This window comes from Leptonychotes weddellii, chromosome 5 (genome assembly GCF_054177405.1).
Source record: "Leptonychotes weddellii isolate Sample4059 chromosome 5, ASM5417740v2, whole genome shotgun sequence".
NCBI lineage: Eukaryota > Metazoa > Chordata > Mammalia > Carnivora > Phocidae > Leptonychotes > Leptonychotes weddellii.
In genome coordinates, this window is record NC_138373.1 from 70,993,826 (window position 1) to 71,013,462 (window position 19,637).

A 19,637-nucleotide genomic window follows, 5' to 3' on the forward strand; every position below is an offset into this window, starting at 1 on the left:
GGTGGGGGTTGGGAGGGATGGGTTGTCTGGGTGATAGACATCGGGGAGGGTATGGGCTATGGTGAGTGCTGTGAATTGTGTAAGACTGTTGAATCATATACCTGTACCTCTGAAACAAATAATACCTTATATGTTAAAAAAAACAAAAGGTAGTAGGAAGGGAAAAATGAAGGGGGGGGAATTGGAGGGGGGAGACGAACCCTGAGAGACTATGGACTCTGAGAAACAAACTGAGGGTTCTAGAAGGGAGGGGGCTAGGGGGATGTGTTAGACTGGTGATGGGCATTAAAGAAGGCACATATTGAATAGAGTACTGGGTCTTATACACAAACAATGACTCATGGAACACTAATTCAAAAACTAATGATGTAATGTATGGTGATTAACAGTACATAATAAAATAAAATAAAAAAAAGGAAACATGCTAGCCAAAAAAAAAAAAAAGGTTTTTTTTAACCTGATAAGGAGTAATATAGATATAAAGAATAATGCATATATGTAACAAAGTATAATCTTTATGTTTATATATATTTATATATATGCACAGACATTATATATATAAAATCATACATATATACAAAATATATACTCTAAAAGATTATACAATTATATATATATATGTACTCTAAAACAAAGATTACATATATAATCATAGATATATGGATATGCTTTATGGACTAATGTTAAAATCAATTTCAATCACTACTTCTAGTCATTGTACTGGAAACCTAGATAGCATGATAAAGCAAGAAAAAGAAATACCGATATAAAGATAATACAGAGAGAACCAAAATTGTTCTTGTTTGCAAATGCTGTATTTCTAACCTGGAAAACTCAAATGACAATTTGGCAAGTTTGCTGAGTACAGATCAACATAAAAAATCAATTGCTTCATCAAAAACTAATGATGTAATGTGTGGTGATTAACATAGCATAATAAAAAAATCAATTGCTTTTCTCTACTCCAGCAATAGTTAGAAATTGTTTGTTTAAAAATTATATCATTTGCAATACTATAAAAAGATAAGTGGTTACAAATGAATTCAATGTTATTGAGTACTTTTATGGTGAAAATTATACAACTGTAATTGACAGATGTTAATGAAAACCTAAATAAGTGGAGATATTTACTTGTGTATGGATGAATAATCAAAATACCCATTTTCCCAAAATTGTTCTTTAGATTCAAAGCAAACAAAAATCTCACAGCTTGATTTTGTCTTAATGGCATTTAACATAATGTACACGAACAAGCAAAAGTCCAAGAAAATCTGGGACACTACTGAAAAAGGAAAAATGTTAAGAATGGATATGAATCTATAGTAATTAAATAATATTGTGGAGTTGGCAAAGTATAGGAAAAAACAAAACAAAACATAAAGCAGTACTACAGAAGAGGGAGCCCAGAAACAAACCCACATGTATATTTACATTTGATGCATAACAGAGTTTCAAAGTAGCATAGTGGGAGAAAATAAGGTCTTTTCAATAAGGATTGCTTGGACAATGTAATATCCATATGCATAAAAATGAGATTGAATCTCTAATTCACATCATAAACAAAATTCATTACAGATAAAGCAAAGATGTAGATATGAAAGTTAAAAGTATAAAACTTTTTGAAGACAACTTAAGATACTTTAAGATACCTTGTTTTTGGTTCTTGGGTCAGAAAGTTTTTCTAAACAATTCAGAACTATAATTTTGCAGTAAGTAAAATATTCATTAAATTGTATTTTTTAAAATTAAGAATTTCTGTCTATTAAAATGTGGTAAAAAGAAAGTGAAATTAAGCTACAAGCTGAGGGAAGAAATTTATAGCAATAGAACTGGATTAATATCCAGCGTATAAAAAGAATTGCAAATCAATATGCATGGTACAGCTGAAACTAAAAATGGGCAAAGACTTGCAGTTATTCACTAAGAGAATGGTCAACATGGAAAGATTTTCAACTTTACTAATAATTAAAGAAATAAAAATTAAAATACAATGACATATCTCACCTCACATCCAATAAAATTATACTATAAAAACAAAACAAAAGAAAACCAAAACAGAAAATAATAAATGTTAGTAAGAATGTGGAAAAATTAGAACCCTTGTGCATTGTTGGTGGGGACATAAAATGGTACAGTCAAATAGTATGTGGTTGACTTAAAAATTAAAAATGGAATTATCATATGATCCAGCAATTCAACTTCTGGATATATCCCCAAAAGAATTGAAAGCAGGATCCCAAAGAGATTTGTATAGCCATGTTTATAGCAGCATTATTCACAATGGCCAAAAAATGGAAGCAATCCAAGTGTCCATCAACAGTTGAATATATAAGCAAGATGTTGTATATACATACAATTGAATTTTATTTAGCCTTAAAAAAGGAAATTTTGACACATGCTACAACGTGAATGAAGGACATTATGCTAAGTGAAATAAGCCATTCACAAAAAGACAAATAGTGTATGAAGTATCTAGAATAGTCAATTCATACAGAGAGTACAGTGATTGCCAGGGGCTAGAAGGAGGCAAGAATCAGGAGTTATCGCTTAATAGGTACAGAGCTTCAGTTTTGCAAGATAAAATGAGCTCTGGAGATGGATAGTGGTGATGGTTGTGTAATAATGTGAATGTATTCAATGCCACTGAGCTGTCCAGTTAAAAATGATTCAGATGGTAAATTTTATGTAAAACATATTTTGTTACAATTTTAACACATTTTAAAAATGAAAATAAATACAAAGATATATAAATTCATACCCTTCAGTATGGCAAAGTTTGGACAATAGCAAGTGATGGTGAGTATGTGGAAAAAATATGCTCAGACACTGCTTGTGGGAATGTGAAATATTATTAGCCATAAAAATCCTATCATTTGTAACAACATGAATAAAACTCGAGAGCACTATGCAAAGTGAAATAAAAGACAAATACTATATAATCTCACTTACATGTGGAATCTAAACAAAAACAAACTAATAGAAACAGAAAAATCTAAAAATCAAACAAACAAACAAAACCCACAAAAAACCTCAAACTCATACATGAATTGTTACCAGGGGTTGGTTTGGGTCGAGGGGATAGGCAGATGTTGATCAAAGTGTATAAAAGTCCAGTTATAAAATGAAAAAGTTCTGAGGATGTAATGTACCGCATGGTGACTTTAGTTAACAATATTGTATTGTATACTTGAAAGTTGCTAAGAGAGTAAGTCTTAAAAGTTCTCACCACACACATACACAGTAACTAAGCTTACTGTGGTAATCATTTTGCAATACATATGTATATCAAATTATCACATTGTACACCTTAAACTTACACAATGTTATATGTCAATTAAATCTCAATAAAGCTGGAAAAAGGAGGAAAAAATACTGAGAACATTTATGTTTTGTGCATTCTGTTCTCTGGTCTTCCTAGCCTCTCCTTCCCATGTTGTTGCCCAGTTACCTTTTTCTTGCTTCCAAATTTTTAATTACTTCTGACATGACCTCTTATCCAATTCCCCACCATTGTCTTTTACCTTACAGAGAAAAAAGCATTTACTGGAGGGAAACTCTCACACCTTGCTGATATCCAACAAATAGCTATACCCAGCACATCTATGCCTTCTTTTATCTAAGTCCAATGCCTCCATGTGGTGTTTGGGTCCTCTACCTCTCACCTTCTCAGGAAACCAACATGGATTACTACAAATAACAGGATTTCTTCCTTTTTTTATGGTTACATCATATTCTATATGTATGTGTATATATATTATATTATGTATATATGTGTATATATATATTTTCTTTATTGATTCATCCGTTGATGGATGCTTAGATTATTTCCATGTCTTGTGAATAATGTTGCAATGAATATGGGAATGTAGATACCTCTTTGAGATAGTGATTTTATTTCCTTCAGATATATACCAGAAGTGGAATTCCTGGATCATTTGGTAGTTGTATTTTTAATTTTTTAAGGAACATCCATACCGTTTTCTACAGTGGCTGCACCAATTACATTCCCACCAACAGTGCACCAGGGTTCCCTTTCACCCGTATCTTTGCCAACACTTGTAATCTCTTGTGTATGTGTGTGTGTGTGTGTTAATAGCCATTCTAACAGGTGTGAGGTGTTATCTCATTGTGATTTGGATTTGCTTTTCTCTGATGATTAGTGATATTGAGCAACTTTTATGTACTTGTTGACCATTTGTATGTTTTCTTTGGAAAAATGTCTATTCATATCCTTTGCCCATTTTAAAATTGGATTATTTTTTTGCTATTGACTTATATGAGTTCTTTATATATTTTGGATATTAACCCCTTATCAGATATATGATTACAGATCTCTTTTCCTATTCCACAGGCCACCTTTTCATTTTGTTAATTGTTTCTTTTGCTGTACAAAAGCTTTTTAGTTTGACATAGTCTTACTTGTTTACTTTTGCTATTGTTCGTGCTTTTGGTGCCATATTCAAGAAATCATTGCCAAGACCAGTGTCAAGGGGCTTTTCCCCTAAGTTTTCTCCTAAGAGTTTTACAGTTTCAGGTCTTATATTTAAGTCTTCAATCCATTCTGAATTTTTGTGAGTGGTGTAAGGTAGGGGTCTCATTTCATCTTTTTGCATGTGGTTATCCAGTTTTCCCAGCACCATTAATTGTAGAGACTATCTTTTCCCCATTGAGTATTCTTTGCTTCCTTGTCAAATATTAGTTGACTGTATATGTGTGAGCTTATTTCTGGGCTCTTGCTTCTGTTCCATTGGTCTCTTATCTGTTTTTATGTCAGAAAACTGTTTTAATTACTCTAACTCTGTAGTAAAGTTTGAAATCAGGAAGAGATTTCAAGCCTCCAGGTTTGTTTTTTCTCAAAATTGTTTTGGCAGTTTGGGGTCTTTTGTGGTTCCATATGAATTTTAGATTTTTTTTCTATTTCTGTAAAATGCCACTGGAATTTTGATATGGATAAGGAAGATGTGTTATATATGTACGATAGAATATTATCCATCCATAAAAAAGAATGAAATCTTGCCATTTACAATGACATGGATGGAGCTAGAGAGTATAATGGTAAATGAAATAAGTCAGTCACAGAAAGATAAATACTATATGATTTTGCTTATATGTGCAATTTAATACACAAAACAAATGAGCAAAAGAAAATAAAGAGAGGGAGAGAGAGAGAGAGAGAGAGAGAAACCAAGAAACAAACTCTTAACTCTAGAGAACAAACTGATGGTTACCAGAGGGGAGGTTGGTGGGGGGATGGGTGAAATAGGTGAATGGGGATTAAGGAGTGCACTTGTCGTGATGAGCATTGGGTGATATATGGAATTGTTGAATCACTATATTATGCACCTGAAAGCAATAAAACACTGTATGTTAACTATGCTAGTATTAAAATTAAAAAAGTTTCAATTACAAAAAAAGAAATACAATGGATTTTTGTATGTTGATTTTGTACACTGTGTATTTACTGATTTTGTTTATTAGTTCTAGCAATTTTTTGGTACAGTCTTAGGATTTTTAATATATAAGATCATGACATCTGCAAGCAGAGATATTTTTACTTCTCCTTTTCTGATTTGGATGCCTTTTATTTCTTTTTCTTGCCTGATTGCTCTAGCTAAGACTTCCAGTGCTATGTTGAATAGGAGTAGTGAGAGCAGATAGAGGGTAGACTATCTTAACTTTCTGCTAGTTATTCCTGATCTCTAAAACACTTCTGGCATTTGAGTCTGAGAGCACATGGGTCAAATTCTGAAGTACTGACTGGAAAATGAACTCTAAGGGGTGATGGTATTGGTCAATAAGGGCACTTTTAGGAACTGGGTCATAATCAAATGGGTCATTGCTTGAGATGGGGAAGTAGTAGCTGGACACTTCTCAGAGAGTAAAGGCAGATGGAAGCATAACAGCTCAGAAAGAACAAGCAGATATGACTCAATTAGTTAGATGAGTTGCATAATCTATCAGGCTGCCAAGAGAAAAGATTTTTCCTAAGAACAACAGGTAAGTCTGCTCCTGACAGTGCTGAGAAGATGCTATGGTTTTGGAGAAATGCAGAATTACATGAACACTACACTATGCTCAGTTATTTGCAAAATTATTCTGCCCAATCCATAAGCTTCTTTGCAGTGGCTTTGAAGATAAAATTCATTTGTCCAAGCAAAAGTATTTAATTCTGTTGTGCTGCAGTCCATAAAATATTTACATTGTTATTCCACATATACACATTGCTTACATCCAGCTGCATTTCTCTCTGATGCACTTTAAATAAGAGATTTGGACTCCTGACAACATCATCCAAGCCAACTGTTAGAGGAAAGAATCACAGAATCATCGCAATGCCCCCAGGATGTCAAACAGCCTATCTTTTGTCTTCGGGCAGGATAGAATCCAAATTAGCCCAAATGAAGAGGCATGTCTCCTAAAGCTGAAAAATCCAGGAAGACAGAATAAATGATCAATCTTTCTTTTTTTTTAATTTTAATTCCAATATAGTTGATATACAGTGTTAAATTAGTTGCAGGTGTACAATATAGTAATATAGTAATTCAACCATCCTGTATGTTACTCAGTGCTCATTATGAAAAGTATGCTCTTAATCCCCTTCACCTATTTCACACATCCCCCCACTTACCTCCCCTTTGGTAATGATCAGTTTGTTCTCTAGAGTTGAGTCTGTTTTTTTGGTTTTCTCTTCTTCTCTCCCCCCCACCTTTGCTCATTTGCTTTGTTTCTTAAGTTCCACATATGACTGAAATCATATGATATTTGTCTTTCTCTGATTACTTATTTCACTTAACATTATACCCACTAGATCCAACCATGTTGTTGCAAATGGCAAGCGTTCATTCTTTTTTATGGCTGAATAATATTCCATTGTATATATATGCCACATCTTTATCCATTCATCTATTGTTGGACACTTGGGCTGCTTCCATAAATTGGCTATTATAAATAATGCTGCAATAAACACAGGGGTGCACGTATTCATTTGAATTAGTGTCTTCATATTCTTTGGGTAAATACTCTGTAGTGCAATTACTGGATCATAAGTTAATTCTATTTTTAATTTTTGTAGGAAACTCCATACTGCTTTCCACAAACTGGTAGCTGCACAGTTTGCATTCCTACCAACAGTGTGCAAGTTGTTCCTTTGTCTCCACATCCTAGCCAACACTTGTTGTTTCTTAAGTTTTTTATTTTAGCCATTCTGACAGGTGTGAGGTGATCTCTCATTGTGGTTTTGATTTACATTTCCCTGATGATGAGTGATGTTGAGCATCTTTTCATGTGTCTGTTGGCCATCTATATGTCTTCTTTGGAGAAATGTCTGTTCATACGACCAATCTTTCTTAATTATCACATATTTCCTTCAAAATCAGGAAGTTCTGAATAAACCATTCTCCTCCTGTAATTAGTGTGTTTCTTAGATGTGTTATTTAAAGGGAAAATCCCAAAGTCAATGACAGTAGACTCTAAGTTCAAAATGTATGAAAACGAATTAGCAGCAATTCAAAACAGTGTGGTGCAATGGGAAAATAATTAAGCTGGGAGTTTGAGCCTGTGTTTGCTGCTTTGGTCCACCATTGCCCATGTGAAGATGGATGAGTCAAGGCCATATGAATTCTTCCTACTCAGTGTTCTTATCATATTAAGATAATAAATACCTGCCTTCCTTACCTCCAAGGATTTGTCTGGGGATTAAAAAATATGTGTGACAGAATTTTGAAAAGTATATAATACAAAGATGAAGATTTAAAACAGTTCATTATCACGTGTTGGATGATAAATGCTGACAAGAACCCACCTTCTTTTACTGTATCACTGAAAACTGCAAATGGGCTCTTATTTTCCTTCTGAGGCCAAAAGCAATCGTTAGAGTCCTGATGACATTTGGTTGTTCAAGGGTGAATTATTGAATATGTAGGATTTTCCCAGTCCTCTCCTTGGCCTTTTATTTCCCTCCTACATATTTTGTAATTCCACTGCTCATTAGCATCTCCACTTCAGTGTGCTTCTGCCAGATTGACCTGTCCACTGTCCCCTGAAACAGGACATTCCCATGTCTGCCTCTTTGCTCTTGCCTTCCCTCTGTTGTGACCTGTACCGTTCTCTTGTGCTTTGAGGATCCTTTGAAGACCATGGGTCTTGCAAAGCTTCCTAGCTGGCTGTCCTGATCAGCTCCCATCTTTCCATTCCAAACACCTGACAGAACAAGTTAGATTGCATCACTCACTTGACTGCCTTTGGAGGCTGTCATTTTACATTCATATAAGTCTTGTCTCCAACAAAGATTATACATTTATTGAGGGTATGCACAACGCATTTTTTTCTTGCCTTTTCCACGGTAAAAAGACACACACCTAGTAAGTATTCAGTACTGTAAAGAGTTAATTGATATGAGGAATAAAAGGAAGAAAAGTGCAAACCATTCAGAGGTTTTTTTCTTATGAGAAGGAGCAAAATTGTTTTGGAAATTCTGAATTCAGTCTTTCTATGACATCCCTATCTCTATGCTGGATAATTAAACATAGTACTTATTTGGGCCTTTAAGCAGCATGTAGGTAAAATGTATGTCACTTAATCAGTGAGAGAGTTGAGAGTAGCATGTTGGAAGTTTCCATTGCATGAAGTCAGAGCAACGGTATTTTGCTTGTATATCACTGGATTTTTTTAACTGTATAATATTCATAAAAACACTGCATTCACACTGGAAACCATTATAGTTGCCACAATGCAGGACAGATATTTGCTCTGCCTATCACTACCAGCAACAGCTACATATCAATAGGAGAGGTATTCAGAAACCTAATACTCTGATATAGGTTTAAATATTTGTCTTACGACACTGACACCTCAGTTATGACTGATTTGTTATGTATAGCAAAGCAATAAGCCATTATGCTAGGGTGGCTGAGAAAGATACCGGAAACAATGAATTAGGTTGCTTAAGGGGCTAAGTTTAAGAGACTGTGTTTTTGCTAATGTTCTCAACCCAAGGACACGTATCTGAATTGTGAATGAAAGATAATCACATGCATGCAGGTGTATATGTATGCATATAATGGATTTATTTATTTATATTTTACTTTCATGACAGGAAGGATTTAAGTAGTTGAAATGTACATGCAACCCAGAAGTATAAAATAAATTGTGTAGGGAAATGGAGTCAGAAAACACACCACACACACACACACATACACACACACACGGGGGTCCTATTTGGTTGCTGAAGGAAGGCTGTAAATGTGGCTCTAAGTTTTGCTTGAAGACAATAAGGCAAATGAATCAACTTTAAGAATCACAGTGCAATGTTTAAAAGACTCATAAGTCTGATACTGAAAATAAGATTTTTGGGGACCCTTATTAAAAGAAAACACCATGTAATATGGTGGATGATACCCTTCACAAGGTTCTGACAATGTTCCTCATTGTAAACTAAAGGCATAAAAGCAATTGCATGAGGACACGAACCACACTGCCCTTCTAGAGACCTTCCTGAAGGCTTAAACTGACCCAAGGGTAAAAGCTCTAGAACAGCATTAACCAACAGAAATTTCTGCAATGGTAGAAATGTTCTGTATCTGCATTGTCCAGTATGGAAATCACCAGCCACATGTGGTTATTCAGCACTGAACATGTGGCCAGTGGACTCAAGAACTGAACTTTAACTCTTATTTTAACTCATTTAAATATAGAAGGTACATATGGCTAGTCACTATCGTGTTGGACAGTGAGGGTCTAAAAAAAATGTCTGTATTTTATGTCTTTCCAACAATGTTTCATGAATATTATGTTTTGCGGCTGCAATTTGGTAAGTTACATGGTTAAAGGAATGTTTAGAGCAGGGGAAATTTTACCTCTGAAAGCATTTTTGGGTCTGCTGCAACACAAAGAAAATGAGGCAACAGAGGTCTTAAAGCTCTATGCCATCAGGCAGATGCACTCTTATCACAGAATGTTTTGAGAAGTAAACATTCCCAGTATACATATTTTTGGTTAGAAATTATAATCTGTGTTCTGATGCTCTAATCTATTTGTACCTTCTAAACAAACACTATCATTTTAACAACTTTTTTTTGTACCATCAATATTGCCAACCTCCTTTTCTATTTAACATCTGAGATGCTGAAGCTTTTTTGGAGAAAACATATACAAACACACAAATTGGCATTTCTTCAAATTCTTGGTTTCTGACCTTGACTGGGCCTCAATGCTTTCCTGTGACTCAGCTATAGGTACACTTTTCGTCCCTTCATCCTTCCCCATCTCATCTCTGGGGAGAGGGGGCCTTTTCCAAAACAGCACATTTGTTCAGTATGGGAGGTGATCAATATTAGCAAGAGAGAAGTTGACTTTTCTTGAGGTGATCCTTTCTGAGGATATCACCATTGCCCTGCTGGATACACATAAACATGGGTCTCTCTACAGGCTCAGACACAAGGGACAAAATAGAAGAAAGGCAGGATGGAGTGGGGTCCTGAAAGGAGGGCAGAAGAGTGAACAAGAAGGACAGGAACAACCAGAGGAAAAGTGAATTCTGAGATTCCAACTGAGGAGTCTGACTGTATTTGAAAGTGATCTAATGGGCAGATTAGAAATATATTATCCCAGTCATTGGATTCTGATTATATTTATGATTGACCATAAGAAGATTGGGTCTTGGGGCGCCTGGGTGGCTCAGTCATTAAGCGTCTGCCTCCGGCTCAGGTCATGATCCCAGAGTCCTGGGATCGAGCCCCGCATTGGGCTCCCTGCTCTGCGGGAAGCCTGCTTCCCCCTCTCCCACTCCCCCTGCTTGTGTTCCCTCTCTCGCTGTGTCTCTCTCTGTCAAATAAATAAAATCTTTAAAAAAAAAAAAAAGAAGATTGGGTCTTTATGGTAATAGACTATGGCACCTTCTAGATGACATGTGACAAAATGGGAGGGTTCCATATGTTTTCCTAATCCACTCTTCCTTGTGACTATCTTCTACCTTTCAAGGTCTCCCCTTGTATGTTCATTAGTAGGTAACACTTTCTACTTCTCCGAGAAATAGAAACCTTCAGATGGAATATCCCTGAGTTTCCTGAATTTACTCTCCCATTACAAATGCAGTAATGCATTTCCATTAGTCCTCCCCTCTTCCCACTCTATCACAATGAAAAAAAAGTCCTTTAATCTTCCTTCAGATTACTTTTTCTAGCTATACTCTGCATTGCGCTAGTCATCATTTCTAGGAATCTTGCTCCATTAATTACCCCATTTCTAGTCTACATCTTCAATCTTACTCTTCCTTATAGTTTTTTCACTTATCATCTTTAGCATTTAAACATACTCAAATCTCTCCCATATTAAAGACAAAAAAAGTTTCCTCAATCTCACAGTCCCCTTTAAGCTGTTACCTCTATTTCTCTCTTGCCTTCTAGTTCCAAGATTCTTCAAAGAATGCTTACTCGTCCTACCATCACTTGCCCACTCCATTCATTCTTTGACTACTACAATCCAGCATCTGTTTCCACTACTCCCTTGAAACTGCTTTTTTAAGACAACCAATGACCTATATTGCTTATATTAACTGACCTTCCTGAAGTGTTCCCTTCTCTTTCTGAAGTGCATTTCTCTCCCAGATGCCCAACTCAGAGACTTGAGAGCCACTCTTAACTCTCTTTAGCACCTCCTGCTCTGCCTCCTTAGCATGCAGTTCTCTCTTACCCTTTTCACCAGCACTCTGGAATTTCCCACCACATAGTTTGGGTGAGATTAACCACATCCCATCTCCAGGGAAGAGCCCTGATTTCTTTAATCCAGTCAGTACATCCCAATTTCCTGGCTGCAGTGATTGGCTCAGAGATGAGTAAACAAAACCAGTTGGGACAATCAGGGTCACTAAGACTTAATTCCAAAGCTCTTATTTGAGCCATCAGAAAACTGGACTTATTTCCTATCAGACACAAAGTATACAGTCTATGGAGTTTCTGGTAGCCATGCTTGAGAGTAGAGTCTGCATTCATAAAGGGAAATGGAGAAATGGAGAAAGAGAGAAAAAAAAATAGGTCCTGGTCATAAACCCTGAGCTTTCCTGAAGTTCCAGATCTGTTCCCAATATGCTCAGTTTTCTTAGCCAGTAAATTATCTTTTTAAATTTAAGCCATTTGGGATTAAGTTTCCACTTCTATTATCAGAAAGAGTTATAACTGACATGAGCCCCTGCATCTAAACCATATCTCCAAATATTATCCATAATATTTTGCAAGTCTCTTTAAAATCCTTAATGAGAAACCCTTTAATGAGATTTAATGAGCAGGCTCAACTCAAATGAACTTAACAATAACAAAATTATTGAATTTCATAACAGAAAGTTCCATAGTAGAAAGGCTTCATGGCTGATTGATTCAGCAGCTCAATGATGCCACCAGGATCCAGGTTCTTTTTCTCCTGCTATGACATCTTCAGGGTTGGCTTAATCCTTCAGGCCAGTAACAGGATGGATACAGCAATGACGCATCCAGACATGACATCAAGAAGATGAAGAAAAAGTCTTTCTATAGCTCTTTCTTATCACTGAGGAAGGCTTTCCCTGAAGCCCTCCAGAGGACTTCCCCTCACATCTCCTTGGCTAGGATTGGGTCATAGGCCAATTTCTCATGAGAGAGCCTGGAACAGTTGGCTTCTCTTCAGGCACATGGCTATGTGTAAGATAATTCCGTTAAAGAGAACAGAGAGGATTGGAAGCTCAGAGGGAAACCAGGGGGTCCACTACAATGACTACTAAGGAGCTTCATGACCTGGTTCTTGCCAACTTCTCTGGCTTCATCTTTTGCTACCCACCTCTATGCAGATTTCTGGTGCTTTTTCTCTATGTAATTACTTCCCCTTCAGTAATTTGCCTCATAGCTTTCAGCTCAGCCTCACTAAATTGCAGTCTCTGTCTCCTCAACTCAGAGAGTTCATCAGGTTCTGCTTGGGCTCCATCTCCTCACATAGCTTCTGGAAAGTATTTACAGGCAAAGAGCTAAGATAGAGAGCTTACCTCATTTGTTTCTCTTTTCTAAAAGATCTCAGTTCCATCTTACCTATTGCCCAGTGCTGCCTCCTGTATTTTATCCAGTTTTCTAGTTGTTTATTGTGATAGGAAATGTACAGCACCAGCTATTCTATGGTTGAAAACTGAAGTTGGCTGTAAGGATTCTCAATGGTAGGCATTACATTTGTTCTTTTCTTATTCATGAGTTTCTAGGGGCTGCTCTGCCCTCAGTGAATGTTTATTAAAGATCTGTCTAACGCAATGATTCCTGACCTTTCTGATCACTTTTTCTTGAAGTTGGCATTTCATTGAACTTTAACTCTATGCCAGACACTACCGATCAGTACTCGATTTATACTTTATCCTCACAACAGCCTATGATGTAGACACTACATTTTACAGATAAAAATGTAAAATGATTGGAGTGACTTGTCTAAGATTTGAGTGATTGAATTAGAAGTCATCTCTGATTTAAAAACTGAGGCTTTTAACTGTTCCAGTATAAGCTCCCTTTGAGATTTTGACAAAAAAAAACCCACTTATGCTGCACAAACATCATGAAAGAACTTCCTTGGGACGCCTGGGTGGCTCAGTCATTAAGCGTCTGCCTTCGGCTCAGGTCATGATCCCAGGGTCCTGGGATCGAGTCCCGCATCGGGCTCTCTGCTCAGCGGCAAGCCTGCTTCTCCCTCTCCCACTCCCCTTGCTTGTGTTCCCTCTCTCGCTGTGTGTCTCTCTCTGTCAAATAAATAAATAAAACCTTTAAAAAAATCATCAGGACTAATTCTATAATGACTAACTTCCAAATTTATCTCAAAGACTCATGCACTGATCACTGAAATGCATGTTTCCTCACCACAAGTGAGCCCATGGTATTGCCAGGCCATCATGCTACATTTCTTAATCCTTTTACTTTCCTATTCTCTTGGGTGGTTATTTCACATTCCCTGCCCCTCCCCCCATCTTTCAAGACCTCCTTCCCATCCTCACTTTTAGTTGATGACTTTGCTTCCCTTTTCACTGAGAAAATTACTTCTGATTGCATAAGTGAAAGTCCACCAATTCTCACAACCACATCTACTAAACTATTTGTGTCTGAACTCTGCTTTCCCTCCTCCATTTCTATAGACTAACTGTCCTTTTCTGAGGCCAACCCCTTCTTTTGGATCTTCGATCCCATTCTCCTTTTGCCTTCTCAAGAACATTGCTCCAATTTTTCTCTTTCTACTGCATCAACAATTTTTCCTTTTCTACTGAATCATTCCCATCAGCATACAAACATATTGTAATAGCTCTCATCTTTTAAAAAAAGTCTTGCCACCCTTTATCTTCCTTCAGCTTCTACTCCATTTTTCTTTTCCCCATTGACCCCCAAATTCCAAGAGTTGATTTTACCCACTGTAATCAGTTCTTTCTCAGTCTCTTATCAATTCAAATTTTCTAAATCCAATAGTCAATTGCAAGTTCTTCAGTCTATTCATTCTACCAGCAGTACTTAACAAAACTGATCTGTCTTTCCTGAAAATACTATTCATTTGTTTTGACAGACCCTAAACTATCTTGGTTTGCCTACCTTACCGGTCATTCTTATTGGCTCTTCCTTCTGTTTTTTGGCTCCTAAAATTAGGATATCCTGAAGTGCAATTCCTGAACATTTCCTCTTCTCTTTCTACTTTCATGTCCAAGTGCTCTAGTCCTGTGCTCTGGCTTTAACTAACATCCAGCCCAGTAGTTCCTAGTGGGGGTGATTTTGTCCCACAGGGGACATTGGCAATATCTAGAGACATTTTTGGTTGTCACAATTGGGAACAGGTGCTACTAGCAGCTAGTGAGTAGAAGCCAGGGATGCTGTTGAACATCCTAAACTTCACAGGACAGCAAAACAAAAATGCCCCCTACAACCAAAAAGTATCCATCCCAAAGATCAATGTGTTGAGGTTGACAAACCCTGATCTACCCAGATCTTCTCTCTGAAATCTAGACTCACATGTCCAACTTCCTACTCAACGTCTTCATTTGGAAATTTAACAGTTCAAACTTAACATGTCTGTTCATACATAGTTCAAACTTAACAAAACTGAAGTTTGGATTCCTGACTCAGTTCAGGTTCCCTAGAAGACAGAACCCAAGATAAGACTTTGGTTTAATGGAAGGTATGATCCCCATGCAATGACAGTAAGGAAAATGGGAAGTGAGATGAGGAAGATAGGGTACAAATACAAGGTGGTGAGTTACCAAGCTGGCAAATGCTTCATGAGACACAAAGAGATGCAGCCCTGTCACTAGACTATTTGGTTGTTTGTCTCTGAAAAGATTAAAGGAGAAGGAATTTATCTACAGGCTCCATTGTATCTCATATCTCCTACTGGGCAAGCTCCCACTGGTCCATTGAGTTAATGCCTTCAAATGGCTGTGTTGTTCACCTGGACCTTCTTCCAGTCTTGAGAAACCCAAATCATTGCAGTGTGGTCAACCCCAGGATGCAGAACTCTTCTGCCCATGCACAGTTGGCTGTTCCAGCAGCAGTTAAGGCAGGGCAAATGGCCACAGGGCAAGAAGAATGGAAAAGTGGAAAGCATCTGAGGAGCGGTCTCAGCTGTCCAATACAGTGATAACCAAGACACACAAGGTCCAAGACTTTGTGTAGAGAAGTTGTCCTATCCACTCCTCCAGTAAATGACATCACCATCCACCTAGTTACTAAGGCTACAAACCCAGGAGATGTTCTTGAAATGTTTTTTTCCCCCACATCCCAAATCCTGCCACCTCTATTTTCAAAATGTAATTCTATTCTAACCACTTCTCACAAGCCTACCAGTACCTTGCTTGTTTAAGCCATCGTTGCCTGTGCTACTTAATAACCTCTAATCTCATGCCTTGTTTCCAGTAGCCAGAATAATCTTTAAAGTTGGCAAATCATATTATATTACTACATGGAACATATTATATTACTAAATTAAATATTCATACAGTAGCCTAAGAGGCTCTATATGATTTGGTCCCTGCCTACTTTTCTGACCTACCTTCTACAACACCCTTCTTTGCTTACTTCTTTCTAACCACACTGGTGCTCATTTGTTTCCCAAATATACTAAGTTTGTCTTTGCCTTGGGATCTTTGCATTTGCTCTTACATCTACGTTTCTGTTTTTCTTATTCCCTGTTCTCTCTCTTCTTGAATTTCTTTGTTCAAATGTTACTTCTGCAAAGGCCCTTCTTATCCATGCAGATCTATATTTGTCACTCCAGGTCCCCTTTTCTTAATTTTCTTTACCTACTGTTATAATGTGTGGTTTATTTTTTTATTATCTGTGTCTCCCACCAGAATGTGAGCTCCATGAGTTCTGGGACCTCACATGTCATAGTTATTACTATGTCTGCAGTGCTGAAATATGACTGACACAAAGCTGGGACTGAGCAAATATTTGAGTGAATACATATCTTCAGACCCCTACCAATTGTGGGCTTGCAGCAAGAATGATGAGTTCTGGGGCACCTGGGTGGCTAACTCAGTTAAGGAGCTAACTCTTGATTTTGGCTCAGGTCATGATCTCAGGGTTGTGAAATTGAGTCCCTCTTGGGCTCTGGAGTCTGCTTAAGATTCTCTCCCTCTCCCTCTGCACCTCCCCCCTAAAAAAAAAAAAAAGAAAAGAATGATGAGTTCCTAGCTCAATAACGTTCTTCTAATTCCTTGGAAATCCAGTCCTGCTTTAAACACACCTGCTAGGAATGGTGTAAACCTCTGGATTTTATTATGCCTCCTAATAAAACCCTGAATTTAGGAACCTGGGATCCCATGCAGTCTGCAAATCTCTTTTAGTTAAGACAATCTCTAAATGCTGAATTGGGGCAAGTGCAATCCACATGATGCTACCGAAATGACAGTCTTAGAGGCATTTAATAGGAGGAAGGGTGCTACAGGCAGAGGGAGGTGCAAAAGCAGGATAAGGAAGCCCAGTATTGCTGGGACAGGGTCAGAAAGTGCTCATCAGGTCTAATAGGGTTATTTCCCATGGGGCTGTAACAGCAGCAGCAGCAACAGCAGAAACTGGGGACTTGACAGTATTTCAGTGCACAGCTCCTTCCTTCCTCCCTTCTTTCCTTCCTTCCTTCCCTCCCTCTTTCCTTCCTGTAATAAAGCAGTAGTGCAGAAAGGCAGGGAACCGTGGAGTTTGTAGGATACAGGAATATTGTGTGTGGAAGGGAAAGGGTAGCGTTTAATATGGGACGGAGGAGTTTGGGAGAACTCATTGTTCGTAAAGAAAAGTCGGGGTATGGATCCGGAGGAGTGGAGGGAACAAGTACTTGTCTTTTTCTGAAAGGAATGCTGGAGTCTGAATCTGGAGGAGGGATTTAACTAGTTCCGTGCCCAGGATCGTTGTACTGCCTGGGCAACGCCGCACAGGCCCCTGATATCCATCCACTAGCCAAAATAGAGTGGGGAGGTTACAATCATTGGCTTTGATTAAAGTGGTGGCTGGTGTAGGCGGGAAGCAACGCGATCCGCGGTGGTGGGAAGGGTGGTCCCAATGCAGCAAGGGAACCAATCAGCGGCGACTCCGGGCTCTTGCATCCTCCTTGGAGACTCCGTGGCAGTCGAAGTACCAGAGCTGCTGGCTGCCTCCTGGCGCGCTGCGGGCGCCGAGGCGCAGCGCCTCTGCGGGAGCAGCTGTAGCCGCACTCCGAGTGCACCGCGCACGCCCCCGGCTCATGCTCCCCTGCGCCTCTGTGCGGACCCTTTCCCGAAGAAGTTGCAAGCCTTGCAAGTGGCTTTGTGGAGGCACTAGGCCGACAAAAGGGGCTGCGGGAGGAGGGACGTGGGTGGGAGGTGGGCAGGCGACTTACTTCTCAGATTCGTCCCAATTAGCACCAAGTTGGCAGACAACCCCACAAACCCACGAAGCCTTTGGTTGCCCACAAATCGCATTCTCCGTATTTCAAAATAATCTGATCGTAAGAAAACTTCAACTCCCATCCTAGGTCAAGGAGGGACAGACCTAGCACCACTGCCTCGCAGTAACACTACGTAGATAAACCCAGGTGATCCTCAACTGCAGAGCTCTCCCCAAAGTGCGCATCTCTCCCAGTCCGGCGGAGTCAAGCTGGGTCACCCCTGCAGAGAGACCCCTGCGGGAGGGGCAGGATGGCACGCAGAGCATGGCGGCAGAAGCCGATTATCTTGGGACTGCACAAACGCAAACCCATCTGAGGAGTTTTGCCAGGAACACCGCCGCCTGCATTGCGTCGGACCTGACCATTTCCAATGTGCAATTCCCAGGGAAGGTCGCGGCCAGGGAGCGTGCGTGTGCGGGGCTGTGCACCATAAGGGAAGTAGATTGGTGGTCGGCTTTTCTGGCAGGAGAAGGAAAAAGCTGTGCTGGCAAGGGTGGGAACTGAATGACAACCCCCCTCTGCCAAGCCACCCCCTCATATTTTCCATCTACCTCCTCGCTCCTGCCCTCCCCCGCCCTCCCCAGCCCACGCCCGAGTGGGCCAATCGCTGCTCCGCATTCCAGGCGCTTTCTCAGGTTTCTGCTGATCTTGCAGCGCCCAGAAATGGACCGAGCGGACCCGCCGCCGCACGCACCCTGCCCCACTCGGAGCTCCTGACCGCTCCTGGCGCGCAGCGTAGCCTCGCCGAGGTCCACGCTGGGGTGCAGGAAGCGGAGGAGATCCGAAAGCCATGTAGATTCAGGCTCTTGCTCGCCCCCCTCCTTCGGGATCGAATCAAGGGCTCCCATAGTGTTAGGAGGCGGCGAGAGTGCTGTTTATCGTCATTTGCTTCCGAGCCTCGGGAGAGGGTGGCATTTTGCTTTTCCGCCCCTCATCCTCCGGAACTCCCTGCATCAGCAAGAGGACGGCGTCTCTAGGTTGCTGGCAACCGGTGAGAATGGGGGAAGGGAACGGACATTTCCGCCGTGGCGGCTCACTCAATCGATTGTCCCACTGAAGGGGCGTAGGACGAGGGGGCGAGGGCGGCGACTTTGCCCCGGCGCTTCTCGGATGCTGCCGCTGCTCTGGCCGCCGCTCCCGCCCGGGTACTGCAAGGGCGACCTGCCGCATTCCGACTCGGGCTCTCCGCCGACTCAGCACCGCCCCTGCGCCAAGCCGGCCGTCCAGGTAGGGGGCTCCCCAGTCCGGGGCTGCAGAAGCGGGGGTAGAGGCTCGGGTGGGGGAAGCCGAGGGTGAGGGGATGCTGCCCGGGACCTGGAACTCCCCCAGCGTCTCTCGGCGCTTTCCCGATCTTTAGTTTAACGAAGTTGTAAACAGATCGGTTGTTGGGCATTGGGGAAAGTGGGATGGAAGAGCCCAAACTTAGATTTCCGGGTGTCTGCGTGTGTCTGTCTGTGTGTATGTGCTAACCCTAGCAAAAGTCCAGTGCTTTCTAAAAAAGCTAGAGGTCTGTGCTCTTCGGTGTCTGTAGGTCCGTCCCATCTGAATGCTTCTGATCTTCTACCCCCGTATCACTTTCTATTTCTCTGCAGCGTCCATCGATCGCCCTGGTGGGAGCTTAGAAGGCGGCAGGCGAAGAGGGGTAGGAGGGGGGAGAGCCGAGGAGAAGCAGAGGGGGTGGCAGGCGAGGGGATCTGCTGAGCTGGCTCTGCACCCGGTCCTAGGAGGGCTCACGGAAGGGAGGG